This window comes from Triticum urartu, chromosome 5 (assembly GCF_003073215.2).
Source record: "Triticum urartu cultivar G1812 chromosome 5, Tu2.1, whole genome shotgun sequence".
Lineage (NCBI taxonomy): Eukaryota > Viridiplantae > Streptophyta > Magnoliopsida > Poales > Poaceae > Triticum > Triticum urartu.
In genome coordinates, this window is record NC_053026.1 from 403,378,762 (window position 1) to 403,399,103 (window position 20,342).

Sequence of the window (20,342 nt, forward strand, 5' to 3'; positions counted from 1 at the left end):
GCGCCTCCTGGAACTGTTGGAAATATGCCCTAGAGACAATAATAAAGTGGTTATTATTATATTTCCTTAATCATGATAAAGGTTTGCTATTCATGCTATAATTGTATTGATCGAAAACTTAAATACATGTGTGAATACATAAGCAAATACCAAGTCCCTAGTAAGCCTCTACTAAACTAGCTCATTGATCAATAGATGGTTAAGGTTTCCTGACCATGGACATGAGTTATCACTTGATAATGGGATCACGTCATTAGGAGAATGATGTGATGGACAAGACCCATCCGTTAGCTTAGCATATGATCGTTTAGTTTATTGCTACTGCTTTCTTAATGTCAAATACATATTCCTTCGAGCATGAGATCATGCAACTCCCGGATGCCGTAGGAATACCTTGTGTGATGTCAAATGTCACCTCGTAACTGGGTGATCATAAAGGTGCTCTACAGGTATCTCAGAAGGTGTCTATTGAGTTGGCATGGATCGAGATTGGGATTTATCACTCTGTATGACGGAGAGGTATCTCTGGGCCCTCTCAGTAATACAACATCACAAGAATCTTGCAAGCAAAGTGACTAAGGAGTTAGTTACAAGATGATGTATTACGGAACGAGTAAAGAGACTTGCCGGTAACGAGATTGAACTAGGTATGGAGATACCGACGATCGAATCTCGGGCAAGTGACATACCGACAGACAAATGGAGCTACGTATGTTGTCATAAAGGTTCGACCGATAAAGATCTTCATATAATATGTAGGTAGCAATATGGGCATCCAGGTCCCGCTGTTGGTTATTGACCGGAGAAGTGTCTCGGTCATGTCTACATCATTCTCGAACCCGTAGGGTCCGCACGGTTAACGTTCGTTGACGATATAGTATTATATGAGTTATGTATGTTGGTGACCGAATGTTGTTCGGAGTCTCGGATGAGATCACAGACATGACGAGGAGCTCCGGAATGGCCCGTAGGTAAAGATTGATATATAGGATGATAGTATTTGGTCTACGGGAGGGTTCCAGAATGCACTAGATAATTATTGGATCACTGGAAGGGTTCGAGGAGGCCACGAGAGCATATTGGGCCAAACAGGCCAACGAGGGAGAGCACACCTGCCCACATGGGGATGGCGCGCCCCCACCTCATGGCAGCCGGCCCTAGGGAAGGAAGGAAGAGGGCCAGCCACCTCTTTCCTTCTTTTCTAGATGCTGGAAAGGAAAGGGAGGGCGCCTCCCCTCCTGCCTCCCCCCCCCCACGCGCCAGGAAGGAAGGGAGGGGGCGCGGGTAGGGCAGGCACCTAGGGCGGCCGTCGGCCCCCTTGGGGTGCGCCCTAGGCAGCCTCCCCTCCCCCTCCACCTATATATATGAGGAGAGGAGGGGGCAAGATACACCACGATTCCAAGCCGTGTGCGGTGCCCCCTCTCCCTCTAGTTCCTCCTCCGTCCAAATCCGTTGTGCATGATGAAGCCCTGCGGAAAAGTTTCACCACCACCGCCATCACGCCATCATGCTGCCAGAACTCATCTACTACTTCTCCCCTCTTGCTGGATCGAGAAGGCGAGGATGTCATCGAGTTGAACGTATACTGAACGCGGAGGTGTCATTCGTTCGGTGCTTGACTGGTACGGATCATGAAGATGTACAACTACATCAACTGCGTTGATAAACGGTTTCGTTTAGAGATCTACAAGGGTATGTAGATGCTCTCCCTCTCTCGTAGCTATGCATCTCCATGGATAGATCTTGCGTGTGCATAGATTTTTTTTGTTTTCCATGCAACGTTCCCCAACAGGAACTGCTCCTCCTACTCCGCCCACACCATGTCCATGTAATGGGCACGGGCCTCACTGATAGTCATTGTGCAGTGCACCGACGAGGGTGGCATGAAGGAGGAGGAGGGTGGCGCTGAGGAGTAGGAGGGTGGCGCCGGCTCATCGTCGGCCGCGTCCTTCATTGGAACGTTGTCGTTCTCCGACTGCCTGCCGGCCAGCTAGCCGACAACAATGGCGGCTGTTTCCTTCCTCTGGTCTATGTTATCCCTTCAGGGAGAGCTTTGGCGGGGGAGAAATTCATGATGAGAGTGGTGTGAAGAGGGATCAGAGGCAGATGATTGCGCCTCTGGCTGGGGCATCGGTTTATATAGCAATGGCGGGCGGCAAAGGGACGGACGGGTGGCGCCGAAGGAGGCGCGTCGGCAACCGCGTGCCATCAATGTGGGGCGCAGACAGACGGACGAGCGACCGTCGTGTCGTCTGATTGCACAGCATTCGCCTGCACCGGGAAGTGGCGCGGACGACGCTCTCCCGGCCGGTGCACCGCTTCAATGTCGGTGCCAGTGAGCGGCCGCGTCCGCTCTGGCAAGGCATGAATGCAGTCATTGATGCTCTGAAGCGGTGTTGACCGTTTCGGGTGAGAAGCGCGCGCGGGAGGGATAATGGGTTTTGGATGAGCCAGGGAGGTCACACGCGGGCGTGGGAGCGGTGCGGACTACCGCAAAGCCCCCCCCCCCCCCCCCCCCCCACACACACATTTGTCCCCGGTTTGCGAGAGAAAGTACTTACGGACTGCGTTGACGATACAGGGCCGCGTTGAATGGCATCCGCGATCAAGACGAATGGGGGAGGTTTGAAGGTCGGTGTAGGAGATGCCCTTAGCTGCTGATGTTCCAATCATGATAGCACCGTGATACCTAAAAAAATTTAAGTTCAATGTCAAAAAACTTAAATTTAAAGTTACAAAAATTCCGAAAAAACGTGGATATGCATAAGAAATCCTTAACCACTAAAAGGTTCAACACCAAATTCGAAATACACATAGAAGTAAAAAAAAGGGGGACAATTTCAACATAAATAGTGTCACAAGAAGACAAAAGCAAAATGGTACCCCCTCCATTCACAAATATGAGATGTTTAAGATATTTCAGTATGATTTCATACGAACTGAAATAAGTAAACGAACACACTAAAACATGCCTTCCGATTCAGAAGAAAAAAGAGGTTAGAACATCTTCTATTTGTAGACGGAGGGAGTACTATTTACATCTCGTTTTGTCTTTTTTGTTGTTGGTAGGGAAGGTTTTATTCCGTTGTCGTGAGATTGTGGTAGCTAGCGCGTTGGATAGTACGAATTTGTTGTTGACACACGCGGGAAACAAATTTTTTTATCTTGAGTAGTACTAGTACTCAGGAGCGCACGTCGTTGCCACCATTAAAAATTGTGTGGGATGTAGATCGCATGCACATGCACGTTTTCCCCGCCTGTGACCGACGTGCCTGCCTCAGCGCTAATGGTGCGGCGATCATGTAACGACAGAATCATATAGAAATACAAACAAACCAATACTAGTAGTAGTAGTATATTGTACGTATATTATGTATTACTAATTGTGTCCGCCTGTCTGTACTCTGTACCTCTGACCTGCTGCACCTTCTATCCTGCTTCCTACTCTGTCTTTCGGTATAGGTACTCTGCACTCAAGAAGCTGAAGTTGAGGCCAGCTGCATCGGTGGACAACTGCAGATCAGCAGGCTCAACTTACTATCACGCGTCTTAAGTACCGTGAAACAAAGAAAGAAAAACCAATTGTTGGCAATCAGTTATCAGTATTATCGTGCAGAACCGAAGAGGGTTTATAGCATTTCGAAGGAAAAGATGGGTTTATCCCCTCTGAGCAAATACTTGTATTAGGGAAGATGTATCATGCAGAAAGCTCTTCATCTTTAATACATACTTCGTCTCAAAAATAAGTGACTCAACTTTGTACTAGTTTTAGTACAAAGTTAGTATAAAGTCGAGTCACTTATTTTAAAGTGGATGGAGTACTATATATGACACATATGCTTGTGCGTATTCGAAAAAAAAAGCAGAAAGCTCTTTATCCCTTGCCCGCTGTCCCGTGTTATCCCCGCACGTCATTTAAAGGCAGAGGTGGTCGCAACTTTGAGAGCTTTTACTTCTTATGATTGAGCCATCGGCCTCATCTTTTAGCAGCTCCCCTGCCTTCGTTACGCTGTGCCTGCTGTGCTCAAAGTTCCTTAATCACCAAGATACAGATGTAGGCAGACCTTGCGAGGTTTACTAGTGGATACTTTTAGGATTTAGCTGAGTTGACGCTTGCCATGGCTAGGCTAGCCATGGGAGAACTTTAGCTGTTTGTTCACGAGGATTTTAGCGGGTTAGCTGACTTTTGCTAGACTTCACATCAGTGAAACTCTTACAAGTCCAAGCTGGGACGCGAAAGGAGGGAAAATAATATGACTACACATATTACTCGTAACAGAAAGGTTAAAAAAAGAATTAGCATACCCCCCCCCCCCCCCCACCCCCCCCCCCCCCCCCCCCCAAAAAAAAGGCATAGGTATCTTCAAATGCATATTATTCGAATGGATAAGTACCATTTTTTCTCAGAGAACAATGTATTTTTATGCACAATAATGGGCCCAATCTTACGGACAGGTCGAGTCCACCTTGCCTAACAACCCAGTTCATGTTTTTTACTCTTGAGATCGGGCCTTATTAAGTTGTATTTACTTCTCTCTTTTGGTTTTCTTTGGTTTTCAGTTAATATTTATCTTTTTTTATTTCATTGTATAAATGCTCATTTCTTTTTCCTGTATCATTACTATTTTTTTACTTTTTTCTTCACCCCCTTTTCATCGGTAAAAATACATTTGTCTTGTGCATGGTTATGTATATATTTTTTAAAAATACACCGTGAACATTTTATAATACATGGTGAATATGTTTTTTGAAACACCGTCAACATTTTTAAAACACGAAGAACATTTTTAAATTATTTTTTGGGAAACTTACGATCTATTCATGTAATCATGGCAGTACAACAAATATCAAAATAATAAAAATTACATTCAGATTCGTAGACCACACAACGACGACTACAGGCACTGAAGCGAGCCGAAGGCGCTCCACCGTCAAGGCCCCTCCCTCGCCGGAGCCGGACACAACTTGTTGTAGTAGATAGTCAGAAAGACGTCGTGCTAAGACCCCATAGGACCGACACACCAAAATAACAACCGCCGCCGATGAAGAGAAGCTTAGATCGAAAGGATACAATCTAAAGATACATGAACAAAGATAAATAATGACCTGACCCAAGCAGATCCACCAAAGGCAACCACCGACCGAATCTGTGAGATCCACCGGAGACACGCCTCCACGCACCCTTCGATGATGCTAGATGCATCACTGGGCCAGGGGCTAGAGGGGAGAAACTTATTTCATCTTCACGGAGCCGCCGCGTGTTGTCTTCCTGAGTAGGACAAAAACCTTAACAACACTTAAAGAAAGACCTAAAAACAGATCCCTCCAGCTGACAAGGGCCGGGATCCGCTGCACACCCATGGCCATAAGGCCAAAGGATACGTGGCAGATCGGCGGCGCCGCCGACGGTTGGCAAAAACCCTAGCCGCCTTTCCTTAGGAGGAAAGACGTAGGGAGGAGATTTATTGCGAACATTTTTAGAATTGATGGTAACCATTGTTTAAAAGTATATGTGCTTTTTTATAAAAATGTTTCATGTGTTTTTTAAGTTGTTTATTTGTCCATATAAGTATCAAATTTTTATAAATCTAAGCGTTTTATGCTACAAAAACGACTGGACAAACCAGAGCAAATAAAGAATACCAGAGGAAACGATAAAAACTGCACTGTAGAAGCGCTCGGGAAGAAACAGGGCAACGCCAAACTGAGCTGGCTGCCCATGTTCGCCAGCTATGCTACACCCCTAAATATGACGCAATGAGCTTCATATATAATCCTTCTCATTTTAGTTGTCTGGGAGCTCCCTACGTTAGAAACACACAACAAGCGTGTGATCGGCCGGTCCATTTGCCAGGAGTTGTCGAGACTGAAGGTCTTAGAATAGGGCGCCCTTATGTCTAGCTTTAAGCAAGACAGGGGAAGCACTCGCGTCGGGGGGAGCCCTAAGATGGGCAGCCCCAGTCGCACGGAAGGCCATGGCCTGTTTTTTTTTTTCTGTTTTCTGTTCCCGTGTTTTTCTTTATTTCTTTATACTTTAAAATATTATGTATATGTAAAAATATTGATTAAGTATTTGAAAAATATTGAATAACTGCTAAAAATGTGGAATAAGAATTTGAAAAATGTTAAATTACTATTAAAATGTTGAACAATTGTTTGAAAAATCTTGAATAAGTATTTAAAAATATTGAATGAATATAAAAAAATGTTGACCAAGTATTTGAAAATTCTGAATAAGTATTAAAATACCGAAAAAGTGTTTCAAAAATGTTGAATAAGTATTAAAAATGGTGGAAGAGTATTTAGAAAATGTTGAAAAAGTATTTGGAAAATGTTGCATAATTATTTAAATGTTTAACAAGTATTTGAAAAATGTTGAATAAGCATTCAGACAATGTTGAACGTGTATACAGAAAATGTTGACCACTTACTAAAATATGTTTTTGACATATACGAAAATGTAGAGTGAGAAAACGAAAAAAAACATAAGAAAAAATGAAAGAAAAACAAAAAATGGAGAAGAAAAAAGAAAACCAAACAAAAAAGGAAAAGAAAAAAACCGGAGAACAAAAAAAATAGAAAATAAACAAAAGAAAAGGAAAAAAGGAAAAAAAAAACTGGTGAAAACCAGCTCAAGTGGAGTAAAGTAGGTCACGCCCCTGCTATTTGACACGAAGACGTGAAATCGTGAACTATTTTGGAAAATCATGAATATTATTTTGAAACTCGTGAGCATATCTGAAATCGTGAATATATTTCAAATTCGTGAACATTTTTACAATTTTTTGAACATTTATTGAATTCATGAACATTTTATACTATTTGCAATTTTTAAATTGTGATTTTTTAAAACATTTTCTTGAATAGGCGAATATTTGTAGAATCGACGAACATTTTTTTTGGAAATTGGTGAAACAAAATTTGAATTTTCCAAACGAACATTTTTTGAAATGCATGATCATTTTTTTAATCAGCGAATATTTTATGAATCAAGAAACAAATTTGTAAGATATGAACAGATTTTGAATTTTTAGGATATTTTCCATATCATGAATTTTTTTGAATTCGTGAAATTTTATTAAATTTCATTAACAATTTTTAATACAGGAAGTTTTTTTTCAAAAAACATGAATATATTTTCATTTTGCGAACATTTTTTTCAAAATTGGGAACATTTATTGAATATGCGATTTTATTAAAAATTGCGAACATTTTTTGAATCCACAAACATTTATGAATTATTAAACACTTTCTTTCAAAACTCTCATTCTTTAATTTTGTAAAAAAAATTGAAGTCCCAAATTATTTAGAGTACGAAATTCAAAGACGGAAAAGTCAAACAAATTTTTAAAAAATAGGCCACCCGGACATGGGCCGGCCAAACAGGTGCGCTGTGTCTTCTCCAAGCGGACAGAGCGCGGTATGGAAGGTTCCTACAGCATGGGCCGACTCAGGTGGGGTTTTCCCTGTATGAAACGTTTTTTTATTACTTATAGGTGACATCGGTTGGTAATATTTTGCAATTTTAGGGGCAGTTTTGGTTACGTTCCGCCAGAAGCAATAGCCCCTTTATTATTTGATATTGATGTAGATGTAGAGATTTGAGAACTGTGTGTGCCTTACCTGGGACGGCCAAAAATGACTCCATATCAGGTTTTTGTTTGGTGTTGGACAAATACTAACTACATGACTATGATGGTCGCCCAGCTCTTTCAAATGACTAAAAAAAATGTAAAATCACCACAATCTTGTGAGGCTAAGGACGACATATCTTCTTCACAATTAGAGAACTTAAATAGCTCACATCCTCTCGTCTTTCAAGTCTCTCCAGCAAAATGATTGTGGCAGCCAATGGTAAGCTGTTGAGACATTGGAGATAAACAAAGTGTAGCCACGGTGACCTCAACACGGCGACCTGATTTTTTCCAAAAAGGCACGGTGACCTCAACACAGAGGTGTTCTTTCCAATTCTGGTTTTGGTATTACCTTCTGCAGTTTGACCTCAGTTTTCCCAACCCGGATGCGAAATTGTTTTAAACTTCAATCTGGTCAACAATCAATGTAACGATCCATGGTGATTAATAAAGGTCATGGGATGATTCTCAAAAAAATATGTTTGGAGTCCGAAAGAAGTACCGCCGCGCTGCGCACAATGTCTGAATGTTCTAACAACAAATACATGAAACGATGGATCTTGTATGTTATCACTGGTTTTGTTCATTTCTCTATGGAATGCGTGTGCTGCAGACCTGCTGCGCTGCTGTTCCATTGGTCTTCTGGCTCTTCTCTGCAACTACGCAGGCGCCCCGCCAACAATTACAAAGCGACAAGCTAAGCCGCCTCTCATCCGAACCTTCTTCGCGCACTGGTGAAGCGACGCCGACGCGGCGGTCACCTTCGACCGAGATTTCCACCGATCAAAAGCAGATGCGGCGGCGGCGGGAAACGGCGCCGGGTAAACGCCAAGGCGCAGTCGGCCGCGTGCTTCCCATTCGCATGCCTGTATTGGGTTGTGGGCGCAAAAGAAACTGAGCGTCGTGCGTCCCTGTTATCATGATTGGTTCTTGCAGAGACGGCAGGCGCGCACGGATCAGGCGGCGGAATATTCACACGACCTGATTAAGTACGCAGACAAAGCGACAAGCTAATCATCATCTTATCCGGAAGCTTTTCCGCCCAACGATGAAGCGACGCCGACAGCCGACGCAGTTCACTGTCGAGCAAGCTTAACGATCAAGATTCAAGAAAGCAGAGGCGACGACAGCGGCGGCGGCGGTAGACGGCGTCGGGTAGGCGCCGAGCGCAGCCGACCTCGCGGCTCCCGTTCACATACCAGTAGTCGTAGGGGGCGGACGGCTCATGAAAGTGCGTCACCATTCATCTCGTGGGCAATCACCGGTCAAAATCGTGGTAGCGACAGACACAAAACACAGAGCGAGGAAAGACTAGAGGCGGCAAGAGACGATAACCAAGCAGCATTAGATCATGCAGCGGCGATATTTACAGCGACAACCTTCTGCTTAATTAATGAAACTAGATGATACCCCCGCGCGTTGCTGCGGGAATTCTTAGCCCTTTGCACGTCGTAAAAAATAAATAAATGCCTTTTTTGCACAGTAGAGATATATGACCTCAGCTGACACAAAACTACAACATACTGGATGGAGCTCCAATATCAACAATAAAAGCAAAACTAGTCATGATCACTGGATTAGAAGAGTACTAATTCCTTTTATAATTTATTTTTTCGCCGAAGTGAATATGAATTTCTCTGTGTCAAAGAGTTGGGCTGAAAGAGCATGTGTACTTACACACAAAAGCACCAATATACATATTATCATTTTGTAAAATTACAACAAAAAGAAACTACAAATGAATATTATAAGCTACATTGAGCAAATGGAAAATGAAAAAATTCATTTTTTGTGGTTTAGGATCTCAACCGTGCTGAATTATTTTGTTCATACTTCGGACAGTAGGTATATTAGAAAAATAAGCGAATGAAAACTAAAAACAAATAGCATGGAGTCAGGCAATCATATACTACACATATAATACAGGATTTGAGTTGATTTGAGATGTGGCGTTCAACATCACATCTATACTGATCATTGTCCTTATGATCCTTCATTGGTATACCAGAAAAAGTTTATCCCTGCAATATAGTAGGCTAACAGAATACTACTTGATTATAAGCACCAATATACTAGTAGAAAAAGAGCCTGTTGTCTCGGTTTGTAAGGGTCTTTTGTCCCGATTTCTGAATAATTAGTTCAGCATATGCAAATTGCAAAACACTTGACTAAAAAAACACTGTTCGCATAGAATAATTTGTTTGTATTCATAACCAAGATTCTTAAGAAGAGGGGGATGTGTAGATGTACGACCCATCAAGGCTTTCCAGAAATAACATGTGTTCCTGATGATACTTAGTCAACAAAGATGAGTGGCAACTGCATAAAATAAATATGAGAAGGGTTGAAACTTAAACTGAGTACATACCATAGATAACATGTGTTCCTCAAGAAAACAACAATATACCTACATTCCTCAAGAAAACAACAAAACCAAGACCAAATGATACACAATATAAAGTATGTGAAGTCCATTGTCGGAATTTATATAAAATATTCACTGATCCTCTAGAGACAATTTTGTCATTACTGTAGTCTTGGATGTATCAAATCTTTCCATACAACTGGAACCATACTTCTCTTTTAATTTCATCAGTTCCTAGAATGCGCAAATATGACAGTACATGGTCAGTGATATATTTAACATTCATTGGTCCTGTAGGAACAATCCTCTCATGACCATAGTCCTGGATGTATCAAATATTTTCATACAACTGATCATCATACTTCTCTTTCAATATCATCAATTCCTGGGTTGCGCGATATGACAATACATGGTTAGGACCGATGCAATTTCATGCTTCACAAAGGAAAGAGACATCATGGGATATAAACTAAAATAACAGATCCATACCTCTGAAAAAAATCAAGTTAGTGGTCATCTCATATAATTAACATACCTTGTCAAAAATAAAAGCACATATTACATAGAGTAGTTACATAGCTCTTCAGTTTCACTTTCACGTGTCTGTACATAAAGTGTTCCTCCGATCACAGATGACCTTGGGTGTGGAAATTTTATGTTGGACTAATGATGCATGCGTTGGATAGATATCCTTTCTTGTAGGTAGCTAAAACAGAGAAGTTGGGAAACTATTTCGTAATCACCTGCAGTCATGCAGGTCTTGGACGCGAGCATCCAACTACCTGATTAAAAAAACAATGGATGAGCAACAACCTGATGAGAGTCCAATGGTGTAACGGGGGTGTGGCAACCAATTTGCTTCGTGGGTATTACAAAACGGATAAACATATACACCACTTACCAGAGTAGCTTGAATGGAATAAAAAACTCTAGACGGGGAGAGGGGCGCGATCGCGCTCAGGATCCAGGTTGCGCAAGGCAGCCGACCACAGGTCAACTCCTCCGTCCTCTACAGCAGTAGGTTGGCCGTTGGGGGCGTGGCGCCACAGTAGAACGTCAGCAACCAGTGATCCCATGGCCAGGCGCATGGGGGCAGCAGGAGGAGGTGAGGGCGGAGGCGCGGTGCATCGCGAGGCCACCGGCGGCGTGACCAGAGAACAACAGACGGGATCAAGATGGATGGATCTTAAGAGGTGAAGTAGAAAGAAGATAAGGACGCGGCGGCAGTGGATTTTTGTGATCTGGGAGACGGAGATGGAAGAGCGCCGCTTATATAGCCTATCTAAAGTGGGCGGTATTTTTCGGTTAGGGAAGGCGAAAGAGGAGGAGGCCACTAATTTACTTTCTGGCTAACGAAGGGGCGGTATATATTCTTCGGTCGGACGGTTGGTTTCACAGGTTCTTTGCGGGAGAGAAGGTTGGGCATCTCTTAATCTTTTATTAAGGGAAAAAAGCTGATTTGTCTAAAAAAGGGAAAAGGTTGATTTGTCTAAAAGAAAAGGAAAAAGCTAATGTGGCATAATGATGATGTGGATAGGCCGCATGTCAAGAGAAATAGGTTAGTGGGAATGAACTATTTAGGTATTATAGATTGGTAAGTCTTTTGTCTTGTTTCAAAAAAAAAATAGTACTTTTTCAGGTTATTTCTCATTATGCGTTATGCTAGTACTGAAATATATTGCCTACATAAATCTACTTGAACGACAAGTAAGACGGAAGTAGTACTATATAGGCAGGAAGGAAGAGAAAGATCGTGGTGGCTCCATGGGCACCATTCCCAAGTCCAGAATTGCTGGGGAGATAGGATATGAAGCCGTATTTCTCCATGTGCAGCTTCTCATATTCTAAACCCAACAATCTTGGCAAAAACAGAACACAAACAAACAAGAATGCCATGAAACACCTATCCCGTTTTACAAGTTTTAAAGTGGTTGGGCTTTTTTAGAACCGTTCGTTGATGTCGATCTAACGGCAGAAAAATATGAAGTACTGGGTAGTACTCCGATGAAAGTACGCGAAAATACTAAAACGAGTGGGGCCGGTACTCGTGACAAGGTGGGGACGCGTTTTAATCTAGGGGCAGTTTAGTCCTAGAAAAATTTGCACGCGCCGCCCCTCTCGTCGAATGCATAACCGCTGTCATGGTGGTACACATTCCACAATTACTCATCGGCGGCCATCTCCTCCCTCTCCTCCAAGTCCACCGCAGTCATCTCCTCCTTGCCGCTGCAACTTCGCTCCACTCAGGCAACCCCCCCCCCCCACCCCCCCTCTTCCATCGAAGCAAGAATTGGCAGATCGAGCTGATGGCCGGCGGCGAGAACACCGACTTCGTGCAGATCGCCGGCGGCGATCAAGTCAAGTTGGCCAGGTTGAGGGAGATCCGTTCTTGGTTTGACAACACAAGGCAGATGAGCTGGACGGCAATGGCCACTCTCAAGAAATTGACAAAGAAGGAGAGGGCAAAGCTTTGCCCCCCGCCCGCACAACCGATTCACAAGATCGAGATCCTCCTTTGGGCGATGGAGCAGGCCAATTCGTCCAGCGAGTGGACCAGGCGGAGGTGGTGGGCGTTCAGATCCAGGATAGGGCATCCACTGGATCAGGAACCCACCGTGCACGAGGTGCCGTTGCAGATTGTGCAGCCTCCAACCGAGTCACCGGAGACTCCGAAGCGCAAGATGAGGAGGACAGTGGTCGCGACCTCGCTTCCCCGCCGTTCTCCACGCTTCCCTCGCCGCTCTCCTCGTTTGAACGGCGGCGGTAGCTATGTTTAGAGTAAACTTCCCCACTCCTCATCTTCCTACTGCTCGTGCTTACATCGTGGTGATACTGATCGTAATAGCTCAGAAAGGGAATGCTAGATGGCATTTTAATCTCAATGAATTGCATGAATATTTGAGTATATGGATTTGGAGGATGGATTATGATGTATGTGAACCCTAGGCATCATATGAACCCTAGGAAAAATTAGTAATGTTCTAGTGCTAGACACTGAAATATTTCGGTACACACCGGTAGGCACTGAAATATTTCGGAACTGCCCTAGGCAAAATTTGTAATGTTGTAGTGGTGGACACTGAAATATTTCGGTACACACCGGTAGGCACTGAAATATTTCGGTACTGCCCTAGGCAAAATTTGTAATGTTCTACTGGTAGATACTGAAATATTTCGGTACACACCGGTAGGCACTGAAATATTTCGTTACTATAATTTCAGTACACACCGATGCACACTGAATTATTTCACTACTGCAGTTTCAGTACACACCGGTACACACTGAAATATTTCAGTACTGCAAATTCTATACAAAGTTGGCATTTTGTCATTTATTTGTGAATTAATCCATGCATCATATGGCCTAACTTTGTACATGAGTTTGGGTCAATTTCATGTCTATTTATTGTTAAAATTATTGTCATGCCATGAAACACAAGACAAGTCACTGACCCAAGCTTGCAAAGATGCCATATCAATGTTGCTGATATGAATATGCATGTTTTCACCAAGTCTTGTGTCTGAATTAAAACTGAGCATTTTTTCTTGATGGTATCCATGGATCTATAACTCCTATGAATTTGCTCAGGTTGGATGTTTTGTTCTCCATCATTTGTACTAGCATTCCGTGCGATTAGATGCCATGACAAGACCCCTGGCATATTTATTTTCTTGCCTCCAACATCCCATGTGTGTTTTGCAGGAAAAAACCTGGAGTTCACCAGGCTGGCTGAAGTTGTGAGGCTGGGAGGCTGATGGTGCTGCTACTGGCTGATCCTTCTTCTTTCAGCTTCTGTTTGTCCTTTCTCAAGCCGTTGGACCAGGACTACTTCCCTATGTGCTGTTAATGTATTAAGTAGTTCCTTCGAATTTGTAGTATTAGTTAGTTTGAATGTGGAAGTACCTTAATTTTTAGGAACGAAATGTTGCTATGTATGACCAAGGGTTTGATACCTTAATCTTTGGATAATTAATTATGTGAACTGTTGGATGTGGCGCACAACGAAACGCCTCTACCATTGATACTAGTTCAACATTTCGGTCCAATTAGAGACCAGCCACTACCATATAGAACAGTTAGCATTTCATACTACAACCTGGCACGTAGAAAACATCACACAGTGGAATAATCCCAGCGAGTAGACCATTTATTACCGAAAACATCACAACATGTCAGAAGTGTTTTAAGCATTTTATCGTTGGAAAAACCTTAGAAAATCCATACAGAAAAAACCGCTTTATTTTAAGCGGTTGTGTGGATGACAAGGGGACCCACTTGTGAGACTGATAGCAATTGATGGCAAACCGCAGGAGGTGCACGACCGCCACGTCCCCACGTGGAATGGGGATGGCCGGGTGGGTGTGTCGAGTCAAATCGGCACACGCGGCGCCTCGGTAACTCCAAGAGGCAGGAGCAGTGCATTTATTCCCCAAATCGAGTAGAAAACCCTCGTCCTCTCTCGAACCTAACCACCCTCTCTTCCTTCCTCACCACCTCACCACCCTCTCCTCCTTCCTCACCACCCTCCTCCCTTCCTACGCCTCCCTCCTCCCTTCCTACGCCTCCCTCCTCCTGTCTTCGACCGACGATGAAACGCGGGCGTCAAGATGCGGCGGACGAGGCTGCTGCCGTGGCTGCAGCCGTGGGTGGAGCGGCTGAGTCCGCCGTAGTGGCGAAAGCTGGCGGTGCAGCGACCGATGTGCCTGCTTCCGCTGCCATCGCAGCCGTCGAGGCACCCGTCGGCGAGCACAATGTCGGGGAAGATCTGGAGGAGGAGGAGATGAGAAGGCTGAAGCACCAGGTGCATGACGAAATCGATGAGCTCTACGAGGAGAACGCCATAAAGGAGTTCGACGTAGATTGCAGGAAGGGCAGCGACTTCGAGGAGGATGCCACCGACGAGCTATCTGAGGTATTACTCTGTTTTTTGCTCTGTTTTTTTCATGACATTGGGGTTTTTCTTGTTAACTAGATGAGCATCAATTTCACTTGGGCGTGCTAGTTGTACGTATGTAGGATTGTAGGGATCTAGCATAGATCTTCATGTTGGATCTAGATTTTTAAATCTGATTCCAGCAGATACTCTGGGTTTTTTCATGGCATTGAGGTTTTTCTTGTTAACTAGATGAGCATCAAATTCATTTGGGCGTGCTAGTTGTACGTATGTAGGATTGTAGGGATCTAGCATAGATCTTCATGTTGGATCTGGATTTTTAAATCTGATTCACATTCTGATTCCAGCAGATACTCTGTTTTTTTCATGGCATTGGGGTTTGTCTTGTTAACTAGATGAGCATAAGTTTCACAAGGGATACATTAATGAAAGAAGTGGGGTAATGAACCCAAATACAAGAAAATGTTCATGGCAGGGATACATTAATGAAAAAAGTGGGTTAAACAATGGATATATGGCAGGATTCTCATAGCTATTTCTAGCGATATCATGTGCCACACCATTGGCTTCCCCAGGACAGTGACAAAATGCTGCAGTTCCTGATTCATTTTAGTTTATGTAGATGAATTAATTTGCACACATGTTCATAGATGATCCATTTGCAAATTCTATACAGATTTCCATTTTGCAAAGGAAGTGATCGCTCCCTTAATAATTATGGGCTGACACTACATATCCACTGGATACCAAAAAAATCAAAACATTTCATCTAGCCAATTTTCCACAGTATGTTATCTAGATGATCACAGCCACATCTCTCAACAATATGAGTAGTGAGACACCCCATAGCTCCTTTACCAATTTCCTTCTGAAACTTATCAGGGTCTAACAATGTTGGAGAAGCAGTATTGCCGCTGTCAGAAAGAATAATGGTTTCTTCATTCCAGTAGATAGAACAAACCCCCTTGTGTGAAACATGGAGGAGTATAATGAAGCCATTTTTCTGATTCCAATCAGAATTACACCTGTAACAAGTATCAAATATCATTAAACCAAGCCACTTCATGAAGTCTTTCATGTGTTAATTATGTACTACTTGTGCACTAATCTATAAATGCAACTATTCCACCGTCCATATTTATGCATGTCAATTTCTTTGGCTCAATTATGTATGTGCACATACGCCTTATTTCTAACAAATAGATAGTTGCCATGTTACACATGTGTACTTTCAAAACATTGTAATTAAAGGCAATGTACCATAATAGATTAGCTGAGTTCTTCTATGTGTACTAATTCACTAATTCACAGGAGGATGATGACGACGTGGACTACAGCATGGACAGCGGGCACAGCAAGAGCCGGTACACCCTGAGGCATCTGATTGATGGGAAGATCAAGTACCGTTTCTTTGGCAAGATTGGGTGCCCTTTCTGTTGCAAGGTGATTGGTAGCGGCATAGATGGCATGATCCAGCATGCCTTCAGCACTGGCAATGGACATGGTAAGAAGCGTAGTGCCAGTACTCTGGCTAAACATGCGGCCTACGCACGCTTCCTCGAGATTGTCAAAGTCAATGAGCCCTACAACATGCATTGAAGAAGGGAGAGAAGTGATGTGTTGCTAGAGTGCTGCTGCTGCCCCAGGACCGCCGTGTCCTCTTATGTTATCTATGTTTCTTTGTTGTTCGACTCTAAAACTGATGTCCTATGGTGTGTCTGAACCTATGCTGAGCGGTGGTTGATCTGCCGTTTATGTTAAGAGTTTGCTGCTACTCTGGTTTAGTGTTCCAAGTTGTTAATACTATTTTGGTGATGCATGTTAAGCCTTGTACAATGCTAGATGCTTAGGGTGGTGCTTAGAAAAATAAACAGGGTTTTTTCTGAAGCACCGGTGCCTATTTCTACAGGAGAGACGCCTATTTATGCGTCTACCCTGTACAAATAAGCACCTGTGCTTAAGAAAAGCCTGGTTTATTTCTATAAGCAACTCCCCTAAGCACCTTGCATTGTACAAGGCCTTAGCAACTCAAGTATCGTACGGTGGTCTATGTTATGGTTGCTGTTTATTCTGCCGTACGGTGATGCATGCTAGGAACTCTAATAATATGACTATGGTAGTTATAGCTTGGCATGACTATGTTTAGTGTATAACTCAGCATGTTCCTGCCATATCTATGAGCAGTTACAACTGAACTATGCATTAATTTTTGACAAAATTAAAGCATGCAAATGATTGCCGATTCCACCTATTGCCAAATCAAGCTTTGTACTGATGATGCATTAGATATTGCAATAAGTAGAGGATGCTCATGATTGCCAAAAGTACCTATTTCCACTTTCTGATAAGAACTAAACGTGTATCAAATGATGCTAAAAGTAGAGTGTCGGTGTCAAAACCGGCGGATCTCGGGTAGGGGGTCCCGAACTGTGCGTCTAGGCCGGATGGTAACAGGAGGCAAGGGACACGAAGTTTTACCCAGGTTTGGGCCCTCTCGATGGAGGTAAAACCCTACGTCCTGCTTGATTAATATTGATGATATGGGTAGTACAAGAGTAGATCTACCACGAGATCAGAGAGGCTAAACCCTAGAAGCTAGCCTATGGTATGATTGTTGATGTGTATATTGTCCTACGGACTAAAACCTCCCGGTTTATATAGACACCGGAGAGGGTTAGAGTTACATAGAGTCGGTTACAATGGTAGGAGATCTGAACATCCGTATCGCCAAGCTTGGCTTCCACGCCAAGGAAAGTCCCTTCCGGACACGAGACGGGGTCTTCAATCTTGTATCTTCATAGTCCAAGAGTCCGGCTGAAGGTATAGTTCGGCTATCCGAACACCCCCTAATCCAGGACTCCCTCAGTAGCCCCTGAACCAAGCTTCAATGACGACGAGTCCGGCGCGCAGATTGTCTTCGGCATTGCAAGGCGGGTTCCTCCTCCAAGTACTTTATAGAAGATTTTAAACACAAAGATAGTGTCCGACTCTGCAAAATAAGTTTTCCACATATTGCCATAGAGAGAATAATATTTACACAAATCTAATCTGCTGACGTATTCCGTAGTGCGACACACCACAGCCAAGCTTTTATCCGAGTCGTTTCATTATCCCACCTCAGCGCGTCATGCGAGGCGGTTTCCTTGGCACGTCCTGTCAAAGCAGAGATCCTCTAGAGTCGACCTGCAGGCATGCAAGCTTGAGTATTCTATAGTCTCACCTAAATAGCTTGGCGTAATCATGGTCATAGCTGTTTCTAGGAATCCTAATCACACACAAGTCCAAACAACATAGAGAGGAAGCTAAATATAAACCCTGGGGTGCCTAATGAGTGAGCTAACTCACATTAATTGCGTTGCGCTCACTGCCCGCTTTCCAGTCGGGAAACCTGTCGTGCCAGCTGCATTAATGAATCGGCCAACGCGAACCCCTTGCGGCCGCCCGGGCCGTCGACCAATTCTCATGTTTGACAGCTTATCATCGAATTTCTGCCATTCAGAGGCCTTTTATTTTTCCCTCCCGTGCTCAATCGAATCCTTCCCCCACCTCAAGCTCAAATGCCCAAAGTTCAGGTCAGGTGCTCCGAACCTTTAGTCATGTCCGGATCTAGCCTTCAAGGCCGATGGGTGCCTTCTTCCGTCACGGAAGAAGACGTCAAAAAGTTGAGGGAGGCCAGATATCTGACCGCTGAGATTCTGCATCGGCTGCCTCCTCGGGGGCAGGCCGTCCCCTCCCCCGAACCCAACGAGAGCGTCGTGTTCGTCTCCCACTTCCTCCGAGGTCTAGGCCTTGCATTGGATCCTTTTGTCAGGGGCTTGATGTTTTACTACGGGCTAGATTTCCATGATCTAGCTTCGGACTCCTTTCTTCATATCACGACATTTATTGTTGTGTGTGAGGCCTTCCTCCGGGTTACCCCTCACTTTGGCCTATGGCTCAAGACCTTTGAAATAAAACCGAAGATGATCGAGGGGCAACATGCGGAGTATGGAGGCGCCTCAATACACAAGATGACAGGAACTGCATGGCCCAAAGGTTCCATTCCAGAGGTGTCTGAATTATGGCAACAGGAGTGGTTCTACATCACGGCTCCTAGAAGTGCCAAGTGGGCGGCCGCCCCTGTCTTCCGCCCAGGCCCTCCACCACCGCTGATGTCATGGATTAGCAGAGGATTGAGCTGGGGTCCGGCCAAGGACGTGCCTATACTGCAAAGCCGCATTCAAGATCTCTTTAATGGAGATTTTAGTTTGGTTGCGGTAACACAAGTTATGCTGGTTCGTCAAGTCCAGCCTTGCAAACGCCGGCCTCTTCGCTTGTGGGAGTTCAATCCCGAGGGACCGCGGGCCATTCAAAATTTCCTCGGCCTGACGCACGAGGAGATGTACAAGTCGTTCTTCGGACCTCAAGTGGAGTGTCCGGAAATCACCGAGGACGCGGGCCTGAGTAGCAACCGCGCCGCCGAACAGGTAAGGCGTCTTCCGACCGAGCGTACTACCTCTCCTTTGATGCGAAGTTATTTCTGAGAGTTTGCTTTTTGACCAGGACTGGCTAGCGAAAGCGAAGTTGATTCGGTGCTCGGCCCCCCTCCCTGAGGGTTTGGAAAATCCGATATTGGAAAAGATGCTCCAGACCGCACCTTGCCCGGAGCCCTTGAAGGAAAATGCGGGCGGTCGCGGGCCCCCAACGCTGGCCGCTCTAGCCGAGGGAGCGAGCGTCTCCATGAAGGAAGATGATCAGAAGAGGAAAAGGATTGCGTCTGGGGATTCGGAAGCCGAAGCTTCCAAACGGGAGAAGAAGTCTCCCACAGAGGGTCCTACCCCGGGGGGTGCGGTTGCTGCACAAAGTCCGGGGGGGATCAATTCTCCCTCGAGTCGTAAGTGACCCAAAGTACTTTAATAGTATAGATATGCCGTCTTTTCTTCTGAGAAAATAACCACTGCATATATCTTTGCAGTTCGGGCCTTAGCCCCTCTCAGATGAGCTCGTCTTCGGGGGATCTTCTTCCGGAGATGATGGAGAGCGAAACGCCTCCTCCGGACTCCTCCGCTCCGGAAGCGGGCGATTCTGAAGTGTCGTCGCGGAGGGCCTCTCCGTGTCCGGCGAGGCCAGAAGATAATTCCGTCGACCCCCGAAGCTTCCCGTGTCCGGCTCCCGAAAAGAGCAGGCAAACGAGTCCGGCACCGTCTAGTGTACGGTCGGATGTTTTGAGGGAGTTTGTGGGGCGAGCGGCCATCTCAGATGAACACCGTGTGCTGATGAATACGGTGATGGAGAGAATCTCGTCCGCCGAAAGCGGATTGCATAAAGCTTTTATGAGTCTACTAACAGGTTTTGAGGTACGTAAAATAATGTATGATAGTCCTACACATGCTAAGTGTGCCCTATGTAGATAGTAGCCTCTGAGACTCTGGTGGTCGTTGGGAACGACGACGATCAGAGGATCATAAT

The 20,342-nt window shown here is 44.5% G+C and overlaps 1 long non-coding RNA gene across 1 annotated transcript; it reads right to left on the reverse strand.

Moving 5' to 3' along the window:
• Window positions 1-10,467: 10,467 nt before the first annotated feature.
• On the reverse strand, window positions 10,468-11,341 carry LOC125556088. The gene is made up of 2 exons (XR_007304996.1): window positions 10,901-11,341; window positions 10,468-10,781 (listed from the first exon to the last, which is right to left on the reverse strand). It is a non-coding gene; the product is annotated as an uncharacterized LOC125556088 (long non-coding RNA).
• Window positions 11,342-20,342: the final 9,001 nt, after the last annotated feature.